Source organism: Falco peregrinus, chromosome 4 (assembly GCF_023634155.1).
Source record: "Falco peregrinus isolate bFalPer1 chromosome 4, bFalPer1.pri, whole genome shotgun sequence".
In the NCBI taxonomy this organism is placed as follows: Eukaryota; Metazoa; Chordata; class Aves; order Falconiformes; family Falconidae; genus Falco; species Falco peregrinus.
The window spans coordinates 4,487,849-4,506,314 of record NC_073724.1 but is presented as its reverse complement, the minus strand read 5'-3'; the positions used below and the strand labels follow the sequence as shown (position 1 = coordinate 4,506,314).

The 18,466-nt window shown below is 41.9% G+C and overlaps 1 long non-coding RNA gene across 1 annotated transcript; it reads right to left on the bottom strand.

Moving 5' to 3' along the window:
• Positions 1-830: 830 nt before the first annotated feature.
• LOC129784341 (uncharacterized) lies at positions 831-18,294 on the bottom strand. Its single transcript, XR_008746961.1, has 5 exons — positions 18,002-18,294; positions 16,322-16,432; positions 13,389-13,643; positions 6,097-6,155; positions 831-875 (listed from the first exon to the last, which is right to left on the bottom strand). It is a non-coding gene; the product is annotated as an uncharacterized LOC129784341 (long non-coding RNA).
• Between the last annotated feature and the right edge of the window lie 172 nt (positions 18,295-18,466).

The following is an 18,466-nucleotide window of genomic DNA, read 5'->3' as shown; positions in this document are numbered from 1 at the left end:
CACGGTGGGCATGGCAGGGAGCTGCAGGCACGGTGAGATGAGGAAACCAGAGGGATGTCCAGGAGCAGTTTTCCAGGGGCATAGATGTGCCCTGGGGGTTCATCTCATGGTGTCAAGGTGTCACCAGAACAAGTGAGGATCGACTGGAGTTGTGGTCTGGTTGGTTTGATCTACGAGGTGTCAGAACGGAGGCTGAGCCACCCCTTTTTTCGCTAGCTAATGAAATCTGGGGAACAGTGATTCCCCTGTTCACCCATCTCACCCACAAGTGGGGGCAGAAAAAGGAACTAATTTTGTTTCACATAAAGAAAATGCTACATTTAAGATGGTTTTAAAAATTAGAAGCTGGAGCTTGATGGGGTATATGGTAATTTCCCTTTTCACATATTGAAAAGTAACATTCTACTGTACAAATATTTTCCTTTGTCAGATTAAACTAAAAGCTGAATTTCTCAATTACTTTGGTCATCTTTAAATTACTTGAATTATTAAAATATTAATTTGAAACTTCTCATGAATCTTTTGCTAACATTTAATGATATTAAAAAACAAAAAAATTTTTCTTATACTTCCCAAGTGCTGAAGACTCCTTCCATTTCCTATCCTTTGTTTGACTTTTCTTGTTTGAAACTGTACATCTTGTACATGCCAGCTTCATTGACAGATGTGTATACGAGCCACTCTCTTGTGATTTTTGGCTCAAGGCAAATAATATGACACAACATATTTAGTGCACTGTAAAACCGAGCACAGAAAATCATAGGACAACCAGCAGGGAATACACAACCTGGAAGGAACATATTTAAATGTTTAAAGCTTAAAAAGAGTTACCTAGGATTGGGCATTTTCTTTCTAGCAGTTCTTCTTCTTGGCCCCTAGAGAATACAAATACAAAATACATTTTTTATAGGTGGCATTCAAATTTATAGCATGTAGATTTATTAGTGCTTAACTTTCCTTCCCCTTCTGAGCTATCAAACTTCGTTGCTTATAATACAAAACAATCCTCAAAAGGCTTAGCAAATGAAAAAAAAATATTGGGAGAAATGGAGATTTCTCCCTCCCTACCTTCAAAGAATTAAAAAAATCCCCACAACATTCATGGATTCTGCATGAGAATAACAAAAATTCTTCTGGAAATTCAGGTACATTGCAGATCGATGTAATTTAGCATGCAGATCTCAAGACACTCTAACACGTACTAAAAAAAAAAGTAATAATCCTGCTTGCAATAATGTGCCAAACTAAATAAGAATTTTTAATTTAAAAAAGGCACGCTGCAGAGAGAGGTTGGTGAGGTTTAGTGGTAGAATATTTCACATCCTTTAAAAAATGTTTTTCTAGGAAAAAAATAGCGACACACAAGAGTTATTAAAACCCAGCGGGTAGGCTTCTCTCTCTCAAGTCAGTGGTTTGCTTATGATTTACAATACTCTACCCAAAGCAAGAATCTCATTTTTGTAGCCATTTCTTTACAAATTAGAATGGAAGAGATGAAGATGCTTGAGCCCTTTACCGGCATCATAACCAAAGGTATGAAACTTCCTCGCCTTCCCTGCAATGATGCTGACTGACGGAAGGTGCTGTCCGTGTATGAGATGGTCACAATCCAGTTGCGCTTCAACAGAGATGATGACTCACAAGGAACTAGGGTTTTGGATAATTCATTGCTTTGGAGGCTAACAGCGCAGTAGTTGACTGGGATAGCTTGCTTGATGCCCAGCAAAACACTGCCAAGACTTTTTGAAGAAGTTTCTGCAACCTTTTGCTTGCCATAAGGAACTTGTGCTCCAAAGCTGGTGACCTGAGCAAAACTATGACCTGCTAAAACAAAATTCTCCGTAACTGTTTTGGACAGGCATGGCAGTGACTGGTTAGTTACTTAAAACCAAGTTTCACATCCACTTGCCAGAAGTAATTGTCTGTCTGTCAGGTTAACAAAGGAAGCCTTGAAGTGGTTAGGAGGCTAACAGGGAAACCGCTATGACGGTGAAGCTTCACAGCTTGCGTTCAGTCCTTTCCGTGCACTCGCATCACTACATGTGCATGGAGATCCATGGACACGGGTGTGTGTCCAGATGTGGTGTGAGAGGAGGGAACAACTCATTCATGTAGCAAGCTGAGCAGCACTCAGGTTGAAAAGAAAGTTGCATGGCACCTAGTTGCATGATAAACTACTGACTAAATACAATTAGGGAGAAAACTGAATTTTTACAAGCCACAGTTGTGATTCTTCAAAGGGACCTTTTGATTCTCTCACCCCAACGCTAGTATCTATGCACTGGAGATGACCCAGCAAGTATCATATCACAGCCTCTTCTAACTGAACCACAGAATCTCCTGACTTCTGAATTCAGAAAGGAGACACATCCACAATAAGAACTGTTTCCAATGAATAATTCAGCAAGCTCCAGTCATGAAACCCACAACAAGCACCGCAAGGAAGATGAAGTATTTTCGCTGCCCATCATTATGTATGTTCATGCCACAGGGATTTTTCAATTATTGAAGAGTGTAGAGTTGCCTTTGTTTGTAGAAAATGTCAATTTGAATTGTGTGGCTTCTACACATTCATTTATGTTTGCCAAAGGCTGCTTAACATTAGCGTGGCTTTTTACTCCTCTGCCACATGAAGTTGCAGAGCAAAAATACAGAACGATTACTAATCTTTTATGAAGTGTCTTAAGTTGGATGCTTTAACTGTCATTAGACATTTCCAATCATGTCTTCCGATATTATCTTATCAGAAAAAGCACTATTAATTTTGGTTTTATTCACAAACCTAACCATTTTAAACAACTGCTGATGTTACAGAAGTATGTCACAAATAACAAGAAATGAAAGCTGAAGTAGCTAGTGTTAAGTTTATAAGATAATATCCTGGAAAATGTTGCTGCTTTAATTCATACTGAAATTCAACGCACAGCTGAAGAAGGAGCTGTCTTTTCAATTTACAGAGTGTGAGAGCAGTGCTTTGAGCAGGCAACAATATTTTGCATGTAGATACAGCCAGCTTCAGTTCAGTGATGTTAATAACTTATTTTAGCTAGTGATGGCAGAAATGAAGGAGCTCCTGATGTGTGAGCTTGGACACAAGCATCTACCATTTCCTGGGGCACCAGCAAGAATGGAAATATACCTTGTAAATTACTGTCATGTGTATTGTGTGGCAAGAGCTATTACATTTATTTTATTTGTGAGATATGAGGAAGAAAGGCAAGTTTGTTCTGTAATTATAATGGTGGTGTAATCAAATCTGTGCCTGCTTGTACATGCAGTGTATTTATATCCTTAATTCCTTGGGTTCCACTAGTTTAGCAGATCCTTGGTTAGTCTCTGTGCAGAAGAATCAAGGGACTGGTAAGACAAAAGATGGATGTGAGGCATGGTGTTGACCGAACTCCTAGTCACCATCACATGTGTAACTAACTTTCTTAGAAGCTATTCAGGAGGGAATTTCGGAAAATACTGGATTCCCCCACGCTGTGGGTAGAGCAATCTCTGTGCTTCAGTGTGCTGACAAGCATCCTAGGTGGGGATCTGGCTGTCCCAGGGACTCCCCAGGCAGTAGCTGCTGCAGAATTGACCAAGTCTTGCATAGGTAGGGCACTTGGAAATAGTAGAAATACTTCCTGCAGCTGCAGAAACGGTCACCATCCCTTGCGTGGTTAGGTGCTCTGTGTGTAGTTTAAGATATTTGACAATAATGGATATGATGCTGATACAATGGCCCTTGCAATGGAGCCCTGTTGCCATCCAGACTGCAAACCACCATCCTGTTTGAGATGTGAGTCCTCGCACAACCTTTGAGTCCCCTTATGCAAAGATTCCAATACGTTAGGAGGTTTTCCATTTTTGCATTTGTTTTGATTTCAGTTTTTTAAGCACTTTGTCCCTGTCTGCAACAACTGAGCACAACAGTGTTGTGCGCACTACACTCATCTGGATGGCTTTCAGCTAGTTCAGAGAAAGGTTGTACGTATGCTACAAGTCTTATACTAAATATTCTATTAGTCAGACCAGTCAGACTGATGGTGAAAGTGGCATCACAGTTTTATAACAATACAGAAGTGAGAAATGTGAAGTGACAGGTTTGTTGAACCAGAACTTCACAGAAGGCTACTCTACTTCATATCCTCCATATCATCAACACCTATGTATGATAAATCATGTTCAATACCAAGCCACCATCAACAAGGTAAGGGCAAAAATTACAAGTAGAAACTTTCTTGGACTGTCATCCTTGCCTGTTATTTTAAACTTACAAACAACATCTCCGTAGCCTAAAATCAATCACTCTGACATTGAATCAGCTGCTAAGTGTTAGGCACCAGACCTTCATAATAAGCTTCTTGCCTAGAAGCCTACAGAACAGCTTCTTTCAAAGCCAGTCCACACTTTCCTAATTGTTAAATAACCGACACAGAACAAGATGATCCTCTTAGAGCTGAATACCGTTACCTTTCTTAACCTTCAAGTAAACTTCAAGGTTCCCCAAGTGATTTTGTTTCCATGGAGACAAAGTTATTAATTCCCAATGTTCTACCCCTCATTGAGGCCCGAGACACAACTTATTGATTGAAGTGATGAAGTTTAACTGAGCAAGATAAACTCTAAACCAGAAGTGCAATGAAGTTATTCAGCAATTATAGTTAATTAGTTCAATACTTTCGTCTGAAAAATGATTTCTCAAATAGAAAACTATTTGTATGTGTGCCCATCCACATGCTGTTTTAACTTTTTTGATTTACTTGATGTTCTCAGAGTACTCCCCACTGTTAAATAATTGGGAAAAGCCAATGAAGGAAAATTCAGAAGAAATGAACAGATATTTTTACATCTAAGGATTTCCAGAGGCTTACAAAAATTCTACTAATTAGCACACTGCAGCAAAAACTACAATGCACTTGCCCATTAATCACCACATACCTTTTCTATTTCTAAATGTGCGTAACCACTGTATTTTTCCCTCAGTCCTGCAGTGCGTCTCTATGGCATAAAAATCAGAAATGCATACTTATCCTAAGATACCGGTCTGATAAGCAGCCAGCATTGGGTATCTGTGATAGGCATTATGGGCATCCAAATCTAATGTAGGCACGTGCCGGCCACATTCCCGAGACATGGATGTGTGTAAGCATCCATACGGATGTACCCTACTGACCCGGCTTGCTTTTTGTGCATCATGGCCAGAATCTCCACCCTTTACCTCCTCCATCTGAACTTTAGGGACACCTTAAGTAAGAGTTACTCCTTCACCAGATAAGCCCTTACAGCCACCGCCAGGTTCATGTCCAAGTTCAGAACACACAGCCTGTAAGTGGAGGGAACACACACCATCGCTGCAGGCTTTCCTGGGAGTAACCCAGAAATCCAGAAAAGCAAGCTACAACATTAAGACAGCTTGGAGTCATTGCTGGGCACCCCACCTCCCCCCTACGCTTTTTACACCCCACTCTGGGGTAAGATCACCGTTCTGCCGTGGCAGCTCTCATGCACACACTGATCCCTCCCCTGCGTTATTGCCTCCTGGCAATTCTTGCCATCCACAGTAACCTACAGCAGGCTGCAAAACAATTATTTGATTACATGACACAATGATCACTCATGCGCCTCATTCCTCCTCGGAGAAATGCATCTGAGTATACACCGTACCTGACACTCTAACAGCAATACGCAGGGAAGAATTACCACCAGAGTTATCCACCTCAGGTGGAGTTAATTGAACTCACAGCGTGATCCTCTCTAGACTTGATTTCCAGCTATCTGCTTATCAGCATATTTTTCAAAGGTACAAAAGGACCAGCACAAAGGGATTAGAGAAGGGACTCAGGATGAGTACGAGGTCACGAACAATCACCGTGTCCTGCTCCTGACCTTTCTGATAACACAGCGCTCCATAATTCACAGATATTTATGACATCCCCATTACCTAAACCCATTTTCCCACTTCTAATTTGCATAAGTCAGACTGACTGTTACGCATCTGTCCTCTTCACAGACATTACAACAGTACCTCTAAAAACTGTTAAATAAGATAACTAACAAATAACAAGCTTAGGCATTAACAAGTTCAGCTGCAAATCGTGGTCTTACCTTCCGTGCTTCAGAAAACAGTTTGTCCTGCCACGAGCCAGCCAGGGCAGCTGGTATTCCTGAAAGAAAAAAATAAATAAATCTGGTTTTCTATGTAGCTATGAAAAGAAACACAGAGGTAGTTTTCACACTCCAAATACCCCAACTCAGCTCGAGCTCCCACAGGCTTTGTAAACCTGGGGAACCGGCTTCATGTCTCCATCCTTCAGCTTCCCATGTACAAATCGGAGTTCCTCTTTGCCCTCTATTTTCCTTTAGGACAGGATCCCTCCATCTTACTTACTCAGCCTGACAAAGCTGGCTATTCCAGCCAGCGATACCCCAGAAAGTCAGCACGTTTCAGCTATGCCAAGCAAAAGTGCCAATTTCAAAGCTATGGTGGCTTCAAGCCAGCCTTGTGCCCGTGGGATCTGACACAGAACCACAGGATTAGTGCTGGAGGGGACCCTGGGGGTCCCTGGTTCAGCCTCCTGCCTGGAATGGGGTCATTCAAGGAGGGCTCAGAGCCTGAGCCAAAGGGAGGGAGAAGCTGTTGAGTCCCCACATCATCAGGGATGTGTCAGGCCAGGCTGGGAAGAGGCGAGAGGAGCCACAGAGGGAGTCTGGTGTCTGCAGCTGGGGCCACAGACTGGTCTGAAAACTGTTGACTGGCTTTGGTGGGACTGGAGATTAATGACCATGGGAGCATCGTTTTGGGGCTGCTATAAATCAAGCGATTCACGAGACTAACAGGAGAGGGGGAGAAAATGCACGGACCTCCGGCACAGGCAATAAATTTTAACAGAGAAGGATGTTCGGTCAACCCCACCCTTCACCCAAGCCCTTTTGCAGGTCTGAAACAGGCTTTCACCAGCACGTAGGTGCAGCTGGGAATCGAGAAGTAGGCTGCTAGCAGGAAATACTGGGGGGCTTCAGGCTGCTAACTTGGGAAGATTTTCAGCAAGTGGCCTGTCATGGCTTTGGTTGGTTTTCACCACAGTTACTCACTTGGGAATGTGTGCAACAGCAGTAACACTGTGCTGCTGTTATTAGTTGTCTTCTATTACCTTTTTTCATAAAAATACCTGGTGGCTCTGCCATCCAACCTCACTTACCTATCTCTGGCTGCTACCTGAACCTTCACTGGTGCAGAGCCTTGAGGACATTCTGGCTAGCCTAAGACAGCATCCTTTCTCCAGAGGGCCATTAAAAAGCTCATGCATTTTACTGGGTGCTTATTATGCCCTCATGATATATTCCTCATTATTGTAACCTGAAATTTCATTTCCATGCCAATGACTCTCAGATCTGTCTTAGTGATGGAAAGCCCATAAACTGCTCTAAGTTTCCCCGTTGCCCATAGGACAAATAAAGGCTGAATCAGAACGGGCTTTTATTCTCAAAGGCATCCTAGAGAGGCTTAAAAAAGGGTGCTGTCTGCTCTCAGCCTCAGTCCATGACCACTGTCAACATATTTTGATGCTTCAAAAGCATTACTTGAAGCCTAAGCAAAGATCACATCTGCAGGGAGAAAGCTTATTCTGAGCTGATTTTCAATTAGCTTTTTAATTAGGCAGGCTGCGAGAAAGATGAGGCTATCTTTCAGAATACTGTATTTTTTCAACCAGGTCTGTGGGCAGCTTCCATAAAATGAAGCCACACACTTTTCCTTTGCACACGATCAGAGCAATGCTCATCTGGTACACCAGCTCCGTATAAAATGACCTCTCTTCTTTCATCAGCATCTTCACAGTATGGCTGCCAAAGAGCATTGGCATGAAAGATAGTTCAGCGGGTATCATAGCAACTTTATTTGCAATAGATATGAGAACGCTAAAGGAGGAAAGATTAATTTCTAGGTTATGGTGCTAATGTGCAAAACCTTTTTAAGGGCAAAGCTCAGGCTCTATTTGGAGTTTCATATCTGGGTGTAATTTGCTTGTTATTAATCGTCTAGCAAGTCAGTTCTGAGCCTTGACATCCGTGTGTCTTAGCGACTACAACTTGCTGGATTTATCTTCTGTACATAAAAAGCTCCTTTGGGACTCTGTGCCTCGGAGTAAACGCTGTTTTATTTTTGATTCCTGAATTTTCCCTAACTTTCTGCTTATCACATTCCCCCTTTTGGAACAGTTGTGCATGAAATGATTCGTTGGGGTATGCAAGGGCAAATCGTGCTTGTAACAAGCAGGTATCGTGCACTGAGGTAAGCAGCCACTTTGGAAAGACTGCATGATGAGGTTCATCAATTAAATTAATAGCACTGAAGGGAGGGGAAATCTAAAAAACCCCCAAACAACCACCCACAGGGTAATTAGGTATGTGTCTCAGATTTTGAGCTTATGTCTTGCCTTTGCATTGGTACAGATAACTAATGGCAAATACCCACATCTTGGTCAGATATGGCTGCGGAGACAAAGTACTTAAGGTGGAATTAGAATAAGAGTAAGGACAGGGCAAGCACAGGCTTCTGAATAGAGCTGGAGACGTGCTAAGCTCAAAAGAATTGCCACTTTCTACTAGGAAATGTGAGTCCAGCGCTGACGTGCCTGCATGCAGAGTGATGACTTTGCTGGAAAAACAGATTTAGTCCTAACAAAATAACTAACTAGATTAAGTGTTGCTGAGGTCAGGTCTCCACTTATTTCTGAGGCCAGAACTCAAGTGCTGTGTAATGGGATTTACGTTACAGAGAACTTGGTGCCAATGCCAGCTGATAGGAGCAAGGAAGTTTGGAGCCATGCAGAAAAAACATTGGTGTCTTTTTAAGCCTCTGTTTTTTAGCTGAACTTATTAGTAAGTATTATAATGGGGGGTTTTCCTTCTTCAACAAACACAAGTGAGAATGGGAGAGCCCTTCCCATCGTGTTTGTTTTGTATTACACATCCATTTTAAGTCAGGTCAGGAGTGTAAAGAGTTCACTTTGCTTCTAATGAAGCCGTGAGCATTTTACAATGACAGAGAAAATCCTCATTATTAACAGTGTTCTGGCTTTAGTCTACAGAGTAAAAAAAAAAGGGATAGTATGTTTTTACAAAGATGAGGATAATTGCAGCAGAGAAATACACATGCAGATCAGCAGCTTCTCATTTGTCCATGTGAAAGCTGCCAACTGTCTCAGGCCTACACAGGTTAGATTTTAAAGCATATTTCATTCTGATACTGTATTAAGACCAGTGATTTATTTCATCCAGGTCAACAAGCCTTGCTGCCTTTGCTTGAAGAGCAAGGATCAGGAAGGCTTCTTTCTTGCAGGCAGGGAAAAGACACTGCAGAGATGGGGCTTCTAAATACATCAGAGACTGACCCCTAAAACTTTCCTCTTTGATTTCTCCTCCATTGAAACTCATCACACACCTCTGAGCTGATATTCCACTTAAAATCTTGAGATTACAAATAGCTGAAGCTCTTTTCCTGCACGTCTTCATATGAGTTTGTGCTGTTTTCCAGCATCATTACTTTTAAACAAATTTCCACGCTTAAGCAAGTTGTTTTGACATGCTTTTAGGAGGGTTTCATCAACCACAAGAACAGGTTTATAAGAAGTGTGATATTAATTTTCCTCAGTCTCAGCATGCTTGAAGAAGAAAAAAAAAAACCCAGACCAGAAAGAAGCTATGTGAATTAACAGCCTCACCATGTTCTTGTAAGGAGAACAGAGTTTCATACTGCCCATATGATGCATCTCAGCCCTGGGATGGAGAGAAAGGGAGAACAACGCGATCCGAAGAGCCGGAGATGCTCAGCCATGCAGAAATGAAGATGGAAGCCCCAGCTTTCAAAAGAACTAGTGCATGCAGGCCTGGTTACTAGGAAAAGTGCAGACCTTTGGTGACAGTTGAGAGAACCTATAGCACCTCCAATGAAAGTACACAGCAAATACATCCAGCAACTAGAGAATGATCCTTCTCTATTGTACATTTTGGGCAAGTCTAGCCCTTAGACATGTTGAGTTAGGCCAGAGACTTTGTGCCCTGGCCCCTGCAGAGAAGCAGGAATACAAAGCTCCAATATCTCTCTTCCTTTCAGGATCAGGAAAAACCATCATGCCCTGAATAGATCTTTGAATAGATCTTAGCAGACCAACTCATAAATAAGTGCCTGCTTTCCACTCAGCACAATAGTTGAAGGAAACAACACAGGGGGAAGGGAGGGAGGGTAGAACAAAACAAACAAAAAACCCCAACAACAAACCAACAACAACAACAAAAAAACACACACCAAAAAAGAAAGAAGAAACTAAAACAATTGCCAAGGTCTTAGAAACAAGTTCTTTGAGTCAGGCCAGAATTCATAACTTGTGTGCAGACTCCCTAGATACATACGATGTCATGAACCTACTACGGTGATTTGCCACCCTTACTTTCAGGCTAAAGCTGAGTCAGCTCTGTCACCTACCGTCATCCGTAAGTGTGATTCATCCCAACAACACTGGTCCAGGCCCAGCTGGGTCATTTTGTCTTTACATATCTTTGTGATTCCACTTACAAAAAAAAAGACCAACTCAAACCCATCACTTTTAAGGTAAAATTTGTATTTTCCTCTTTAGCATGCATAGTTTTAGGTCACTAGGCAGCAGCTGCTGCAGGCAGGTAAAACAGTATTTAGCCTTATAGTGTCACTTCCATCTGAGCCAAATTATTGCGTTGCTGTGATCTTCACAGGGCAAAGATGATTCGATAGCAGAAGGATGCAGCAGTTTATAGGACTGTAATGATGATTAGTTTAGGCCAAGTCAAAAGCCAGAGACTATACTGTATTGCCAATTCTTTCACACTATCTCCAAAGCTGCTTGCTAGCTTTGTAAAAAAAAGTCTTGTGTAGCACGTTGGTTAGGGGCAGAAGTAAAAGCCTTACATCTTTCTGTGCTAGGGTTAAGCAATACTAGAGTTAAGGAGTGAGTTGTTTTCTTAAAGAAGCTTATTATACCCCTTCTCCAATTCAGCTTTCCCTGTGGAAGCAATGAAGCTTACCTACGCCACAGACTGACCTTTACAACTTAACTTAAGCCCCAGCTGTTCAAACAGATTTTTTTAAAAAAGAGAGCACCATCTGATCTATTTAGAAACCTTTCTTTGCAGCATCTGTTGCAACTCGAGGTCAATTTGAGAATGACCAGAAAGAGCCAGAAAAGCAGTGGGTCTCAAGGGGAGCAAATACAAGTGGTATGAGCTAATCCTCCACCTTTCTTAAGGATTCAAATCCACCAGGGAGCACAATTTCCACCCAGGGCTCTGCTATGACTTTGGGGCTCCAACAGTGCGTCTTGCTGTGTGCAGCGAGATGGGCACGGAGATGAACCAGCATCCCTGCCCTCGTCCTTGCAGCAAAACAACGAGGTGGAAAGTAAGACTACCCAAGGCACTGGGAAGGGTGCAGTTTCTATTTCAAGCAGTGTTCTGATGCCTGACAGGCCACAGTGGCCTCAGGAAAGTATCTGCATAATCAAAGCCAAGAAAATCTTAATTGCATCTTCTGTCATAAGGATACTTTGGTTTTTTTTGGTTTGAGGTTGGGTTTGTTGTTGTTTGTTTTTGTTTGTTTTGGTTTTTTGTAAATCAAGACATGTTGCACATTTTGCATGATGAGGATGGCTACAGGAGCGTGACTTTAATGAGAAGAAAACGATGCCATTATAACCAAGCCTGTTGCCAGCAACAGCAGCATAACATGAAATGAGGATGACACTAAGTGTAAGCCCATGAGACCTTCAATACACAGCTTACAGCTCACCAGCAGTCCAGTGCTGGCAGTCCATGAGTGGGGTTGCTTGTGCTGAGATTTGGTGACAGAAGTTAAAAATGGTAGCTCTAGACCCGTTGCTTTTATCTGGGGAGAGAGCTACTGTCAAAAGCTGTTTCTGTGACAAAAGGTATTTCTGTCAAAAGAGAGACTACGCCGTTCCATAGGCACTGGGACAAGGTTGTGTTATTACTTTTTTTTGATGAAGCTTCATTTCACATTCATGTTCTTGGAATGGAAATCTTTCCAGTTTTCTTAGAAAAATGAAATTAATTGTACTTAAACAAATTAGAGATTTAAATTCGACAAAAACGAGCTGCGGCATTGAGAAGTCTCCAGTGGGCTCCCCCAGCTCCTGTTTTCCTGGGGCTCACAGTGCCTTGCCAGCGAGATATGTGGTGTGAATACACAAAGTGGGTCTTATCCACCGCGCATAGAAAGTAACACCGTGCACAGCCGGCACGGCATGCTGTGCTGCTCTGTCGCTGTATTCATAGCATGAAAAGAGAAAAGCCCGACACTGAATAAAGGTATCAGCTGTGTCACTTCCACAGCATGGACCTCTCTGTATGTCACCGTTTCTATCACCAAAATAGAAACAAAATCAGACTACAAAAAGACAGAGTTCAAGCCATTCATATTCCTGAAGCTGCCTTCAGTTAGCAGAAGAAAGGCGCTATATGAAAACAAGTTTCTCTTTCATTTGATGCATTACTGGCAGCAAAAGCGGTCCTCCCGGGTACCAGCCTTCCACCAACTTCAGTCCATCCATGAAAATAAACTTGCAGCCACCCGCCTGCCCCCTCTCTGGCCCTGCTGGAAAGGCAAGGCTGGCAACCAAGATCACATCACCGGCTCTTCTCCCTGTGCCCCATGTTGGTGCCCACTACTTGCCACCCATCTGCTCTCAAGCATCAGAGCAAGGATCACTGCTGGGACTGCCCATTTAAGGGGTGCATTGCTGACAGAGAATGGAAAGCAGGGAACAGTCTCAAATCTGAAAGAATTGATCAGGAGGGAAAAAAGACTTAACTACAACTCACATGGCAAGAGTCTGAAGGACTAAAGAGAATCACTCCCACTTGAATGCTGCTGTCTACTCAGTGGCTACACAGGACCATGAATTTCACCTCAAAGCACGGCATATCCATTCCCACTCAGGCAGTGCAGGTTGAAGGGGCCACAAGAAATGGCAAGGCATGAATGAAGACAACCCCTCACCCATTCAGATTTTCCCAGTGCACTTGTATGTTTAATGTGAGATGCAAGTCATCCTCTGCTGAATATGGGCTGGCAGCTTGGTGGGGCACGTGGTGGAGCATTTCCCCCTAGTCCTCTGGGATGTTGTACGATCTCAGGAATTCCCATTAAGGTTTGGCCTTTGTGTCATGAGTTGGGTGGTTAAGCGTCCCTTGACTGTACCAGGAACTCTTGCCTGGCAAGGTGGGGAACAACAGCAGGAGTAATCAGTCATCCCCTGACAGCCTTGGAACACTTCTACCCTGAATTGTAACCTGAGTGGAACTGCACCGTTGTTACTAGAATTACGAAAACTCTAGTAATTACCAACCTGGATTGTGGTCAGGATGGAAGCTTACTGATGATCAAAGCCAGTTATCTTGTGACCCTATAAAAAGTTGTCCGAAGTGAAGACCCTTTGAGCTCTCCTGGGCTGCAGCGGGTTGTGACCAGCATCTCGCCCTGAGTGGGATGCTTCCCTAAGAGCTCCCTAATTCTCAGATTTGTGAAGTTTGGAGAACTGTTGCCAAAAGCTGAGGAAATGGACGAGGCTGAAACCCTCCACTCCTTGAGGCTCAACCATCACCTGTTGAGAAATGCAGAGATATTTAAAGTGAGTATTTTACTGAACTCAAGGGGAGCTTTTAACAGGGATACTTTGTACATTTATATACATATAACTATACACTTATATACTTATATCCCTATATCTAGCTATCTTTGCGTCTGTGTGCGTGCATGTGTGAATTGATTTAGATACCCTATAGCAAGTATAGTATGCATGTTGCCATCTTGGATCTGTAATTATGTAGTAAATCCCATTAACTCACTTTGTAAATGTTGAATTAGTCAATGATTAAGTGCTGCTAAAATCTTGTGAGTCACCTTAAAACTGTGAGTAAACCTTAGACTACCGCTAGATCAAAAGCTGTGTAAAAATTCCATGTGTGGTCAGTTGGTACTTTTACAACATTGAATCAAGATCACCTTTTGCTGGTATCTTGGACAGTGGTTCTTTAGGTGATCTTAACTGATTACACATGCGTTCCTTTAGATATAAACCGTAGACCAAGTTTCAGACTAAGATTGGACCCAGCTGCCCCTAAGCTCTATCAGGAGTTTAGAAAGCAAGGGGATCTACTCTGAACCTTGTCACTCAACGGGAGGGTCTCCCTTACCTTTTTGCATCTTTGGTATCTGTGTAAAACATTCTAGCTTCGTTCTCACTCAGTTTTCCTTTGTGTTTCATCCATTTAGTAAGTAATAGAGCGAACCTTACCACTGAATTTTGTTAAGCTGCACTTCTACAAATCCATGTTAAAACTGTTTTGCTAACACCTTTGATGGTGACTCTTTCAGCGACCTAAACCACTCGTTTGCAACAGGGCACAAGTGCTTCAGGTGAAGCAAACAAGGATGAAACTCAAGAACCGACACAGCCACAGGGACTGGTGGTCCGTGCAAAGTGTGATGCCCAAATTCTGTGTGTTTCCTAATCAGGGGTCACTGTGTCCTACCCTGTGTCCAAACACCCTTGGGTGCTCAGTCTACTGCCAGTAGCAGCCTACACTCGCGTTGGCCTGCGCATGGCTGAAGGTTCCCCCATTCCACCAGAAGAAAGCCTATCTTTCTTGCTGGTCCTCGTGCTGTGGTCCCCCTCCTCAGCCCCAAGAGTTTTCCCGGTTACATTTTATGTAATTTAGAGTTTCTTCACTGCTTTGTGCCAGGGATGATATTTTAAAAGAGCAAGCCATCCTCTTCTTTTGTCAGCTTATGGTGTATTTCATCTTCCACTATCTCATAAAATGACAGTTTGATTATAATGTAATTACTTTTTTTAGTGAACCTAGCGCATAATTTTATTTCCAGATGGGTTTATGTTCCTTATATTTAAGCTCATTATGAACATGAAGGCTGCACAGGAAAAATACAAAGCAAGCTGCTTTTGTTTTTTTTTTCCTTTAAAAGGTGAACATTTTGGAAGTGAGGGGAAAGGTACCAATGTCACACGGTAGAAAAGATGAGTTCCAAACATGAGAGCACAAATGAGCTTGAGAGTCCTGTAAGGCATTACATGGAAATTGGAAAAATGAACATTTAATTTTAATGGCTTGGAATTTGGTAAAAGCTAACAGGCTGAAGAGCCTCAATATCCAAAAGTCAAAACCAAGAATTGGAGAGCAGCTTCAGACTACCACGGCGGAGATAGTGCCAGATCACAAATTGGTGAAACGGAAGTCTTTTTTGTTCAGTCAAGTCTCCAAGCCTCCTGTGGCTGGGTACCTGCCAAGGAGCTCGTTTGCAAGTCAAGTATTATTTGTTGATGCTAAAAAGCACAAGCTGATACATTTTGCCAAAACACGTGACAAGAAAATCCATGTAAATCAGCAGCGCTTTGCAGTAGAAACTGTGGTTCCTTTCTGAAAGCTGCCTTAGTAAAATGGCACCCTGGGGTTTCCTGTTTATTGCATCCCAGTGACTTCCAAATCAAACATGATCAGCTCAGACGCAAGTGATAATGATTTTTTTAACTGCTGCTTTTAGGAAAATAGAAATAAAACCGTACAGTCAAGATGTGCTTTTTGGCTCGTGCACTGGCAGCGTAGCTCCTACAACTGGTATGTAGTCAATAATCCCATTTATGACTCACAAACCGGTTTCTTTTCTATCATTCAGTTTGCATTTTAGTGGCTTTAACAGAAGAAATACATCCAGAAGAAAAAAATGTCATCCCAAAGAAAACGTGTCAACTTAGCCCAAAACTGAAATCAGGTCCTCACTGGGGTCCATTTCTTTAGCAATGCTTTTACATCTGCTCAAGCATTTGCTGATGTAACTTCATCAATTATGTTGCATTTTATGTTGCATTAGGGGTGCAGGGCAGTGTCCTACGCTGACTACACGTGTTTGTAGTCAATTTAAATTGACTTAATTTTTTTAAATTCTTGGGTTTTTTTTAAAAAAACCCTTAAATTAGAACTTGAGTTAATTACTTAAATAACTTGAATTACTTATTAATTAGTTATTTAAATAAGATCATTAATTAATTAAATAAGAACTTAAATAAGAACTCATTTACTTAAATGTTTTTATTACTTGAAGATCTCATAGAAGCAAACATCTCAGTGTGGCTGTAAAACAGAAGCAAGAGGTACCATGAGCACATCCAGTTCTCCTTGCCGTTTTGCCGCTTGCGACGCTGCGAATGTGACTGGATAATGATGACATTTGAAATCTGTGACTTTTACGACTTGTACGACTTACAGGCATCACCGGCCAGTCTGCAACCCGGGATCGAAGGACCTCCCGCTGAGAACTCGCCACACTTCGCTCCTCGCCACATGTCAAGCCTCATCCTCCTTGAAAATGTATTTCCTGAAAATAAACAGAATTTTGCTTTAGAAATATATATACCCATGCTCCCGTGTTCAGACAGTTCTGGGCTCATTTCCCCGTATTTTAGGTCATTGATAAGCCACCTAATCTGCTGTAATGAGAATATTGCTCGCTTTCCATGCGGTATCTGTCCAGCAGCTCTCCTGGGACACTTTAAACTCGCATGGAAGGTCTTGATATTCCAGGCACGTCTTCTACCTTATTCTATTGCCTTGCCACAGACCTCAGTCCACCAACTTAATTGTTCATTTGTCTGGGCCTGTCAATTCCTCCATTTCCACACTCCCACCTCGGTATGTGCCTTCTGTTAGGTGGTGGGAAAACTCGGAGATTATCACATACCACAACATCATTTATTTACTCTATCAAACAAGAACGATTGATTTATTAAGCTTGTTCATTGGCAAACCTGCAACGTAATTTTAGCAAGAAACAGCTTAGTTCTACGTAAGAATTGAGCCCTAGAAATTCAGATAAAAGATTTGAAACACGTTGCATTGCTGTTGCTTTTCCAAGTGAAAAAAATTAATGCTATGGCAAGAAACTAGACATCTAGACAGAAGAAAAGGGGAAATCATGTGAGACAAAAATCAGAGATAAAGAGAAAACCAGCTTATATTAAAGCTTAGCAGTCCCTGAGGGTATCATGAAAGCTTCTGAATGGATGAAGCATTTCTAGTAATTACAATGAATCAAACAAATCTTGTCATCTTGGGGTTTGCCACAAAATATCCTTAAAAAAGGACAAGTCAGTTTTAAATTTTTGATTTTTACTGAAACCAAGTTATGGTCTTGATTAAGTGACTAGGATCTGCCTACCAGAAAAGCTTTTTGTATGGGATTTTCAACACAAAAATTAAACCCAAATGGATTTTTTTAAAAACTTACTTTTTATTTTACACAGTACAACCTATTCCCTTCCTCCTCAGCCAACTCAATCAAATCTACTTTTTGTAGATGAGCCACAGAGCATCAGAAACCCAGTATCACTATTGAGCCACCTTTTTTAAAAGCAAAGCAACTAGAGGAGGTCAGACAGAGTTCAAAGACTCATCATTCTTGGGCACATTCAAATTGCCCTTTAAGGTCCACGGTAAGACTTCAAGTTCTGTCCCTGCAGAGGTCTCCAGACTCCGCTTCCCCTTCATTTCACTCCCCGCCCCCCCCCCCATGTTTTGGGAATTAACCAACGTGGAGGCATCAGACCTCTTCTCTTCCAGCAGAGGTCACTGAACAGCCCAGGGACATAAAGGCAATGGCTGTAGAGGTCCCAAATCCACAAAACAAAGATTTTGCAGAGTAAAGCCATAGATGGGATGAGATAAGGCAGTGATAAAGCTGGGACTGTCCTTATCCAACACAACAGAACAGCTCTTGATTTCAACTTGCCTGACTGCTTGCCCACCTTCCAGAAAATATGAGCCATAGCTGAATCTGTCTCCTCAATGTACTCAACTGCTCCTTTGTTTGGTTTTGTTCTAGTCTGCAAAAGAACTTAATGAAGAATTATAAATCATGGCAAAGGAGACATTTGAAAACAGCACTTACCAAAATTTCTACTTAGAAAGCAGAGGATGCATTAAATTTCTATCTCAAAAGCGTGAAGGATGCATCTTGAATTAAGGCCACAGCACCGGTCCTTCAGGAGATAATTCAAAGCAGCCTTCAGCTTCTTCATATCGATGTAGTGTGAGAAACTTACAAAGAAGTGGCACAGGGCTAGTTAATTTTGCAGTTGTGCTTTCCTCAAATGAGGAAGTGGCTCAGAGGTCAAAGCTTTATCTGACTGAGAAGCCATCAAGCTGGTGACAGCTTTACAAAACAAAATGCTGAAGTTTCTATTAAAAAAACAACTCTGTCAAAAGGGGAAAAAAATCATGTCAAGAGTCTTACTATATGACTCCATTAAGATTTTTTAAAATCAATACGTGGTATGTAGTCCACATAATTCAATTTGAGAAAATTTTAACTAGATTATATCTTGGCAAGAAGACCTTATGGGTCACTTTAAAC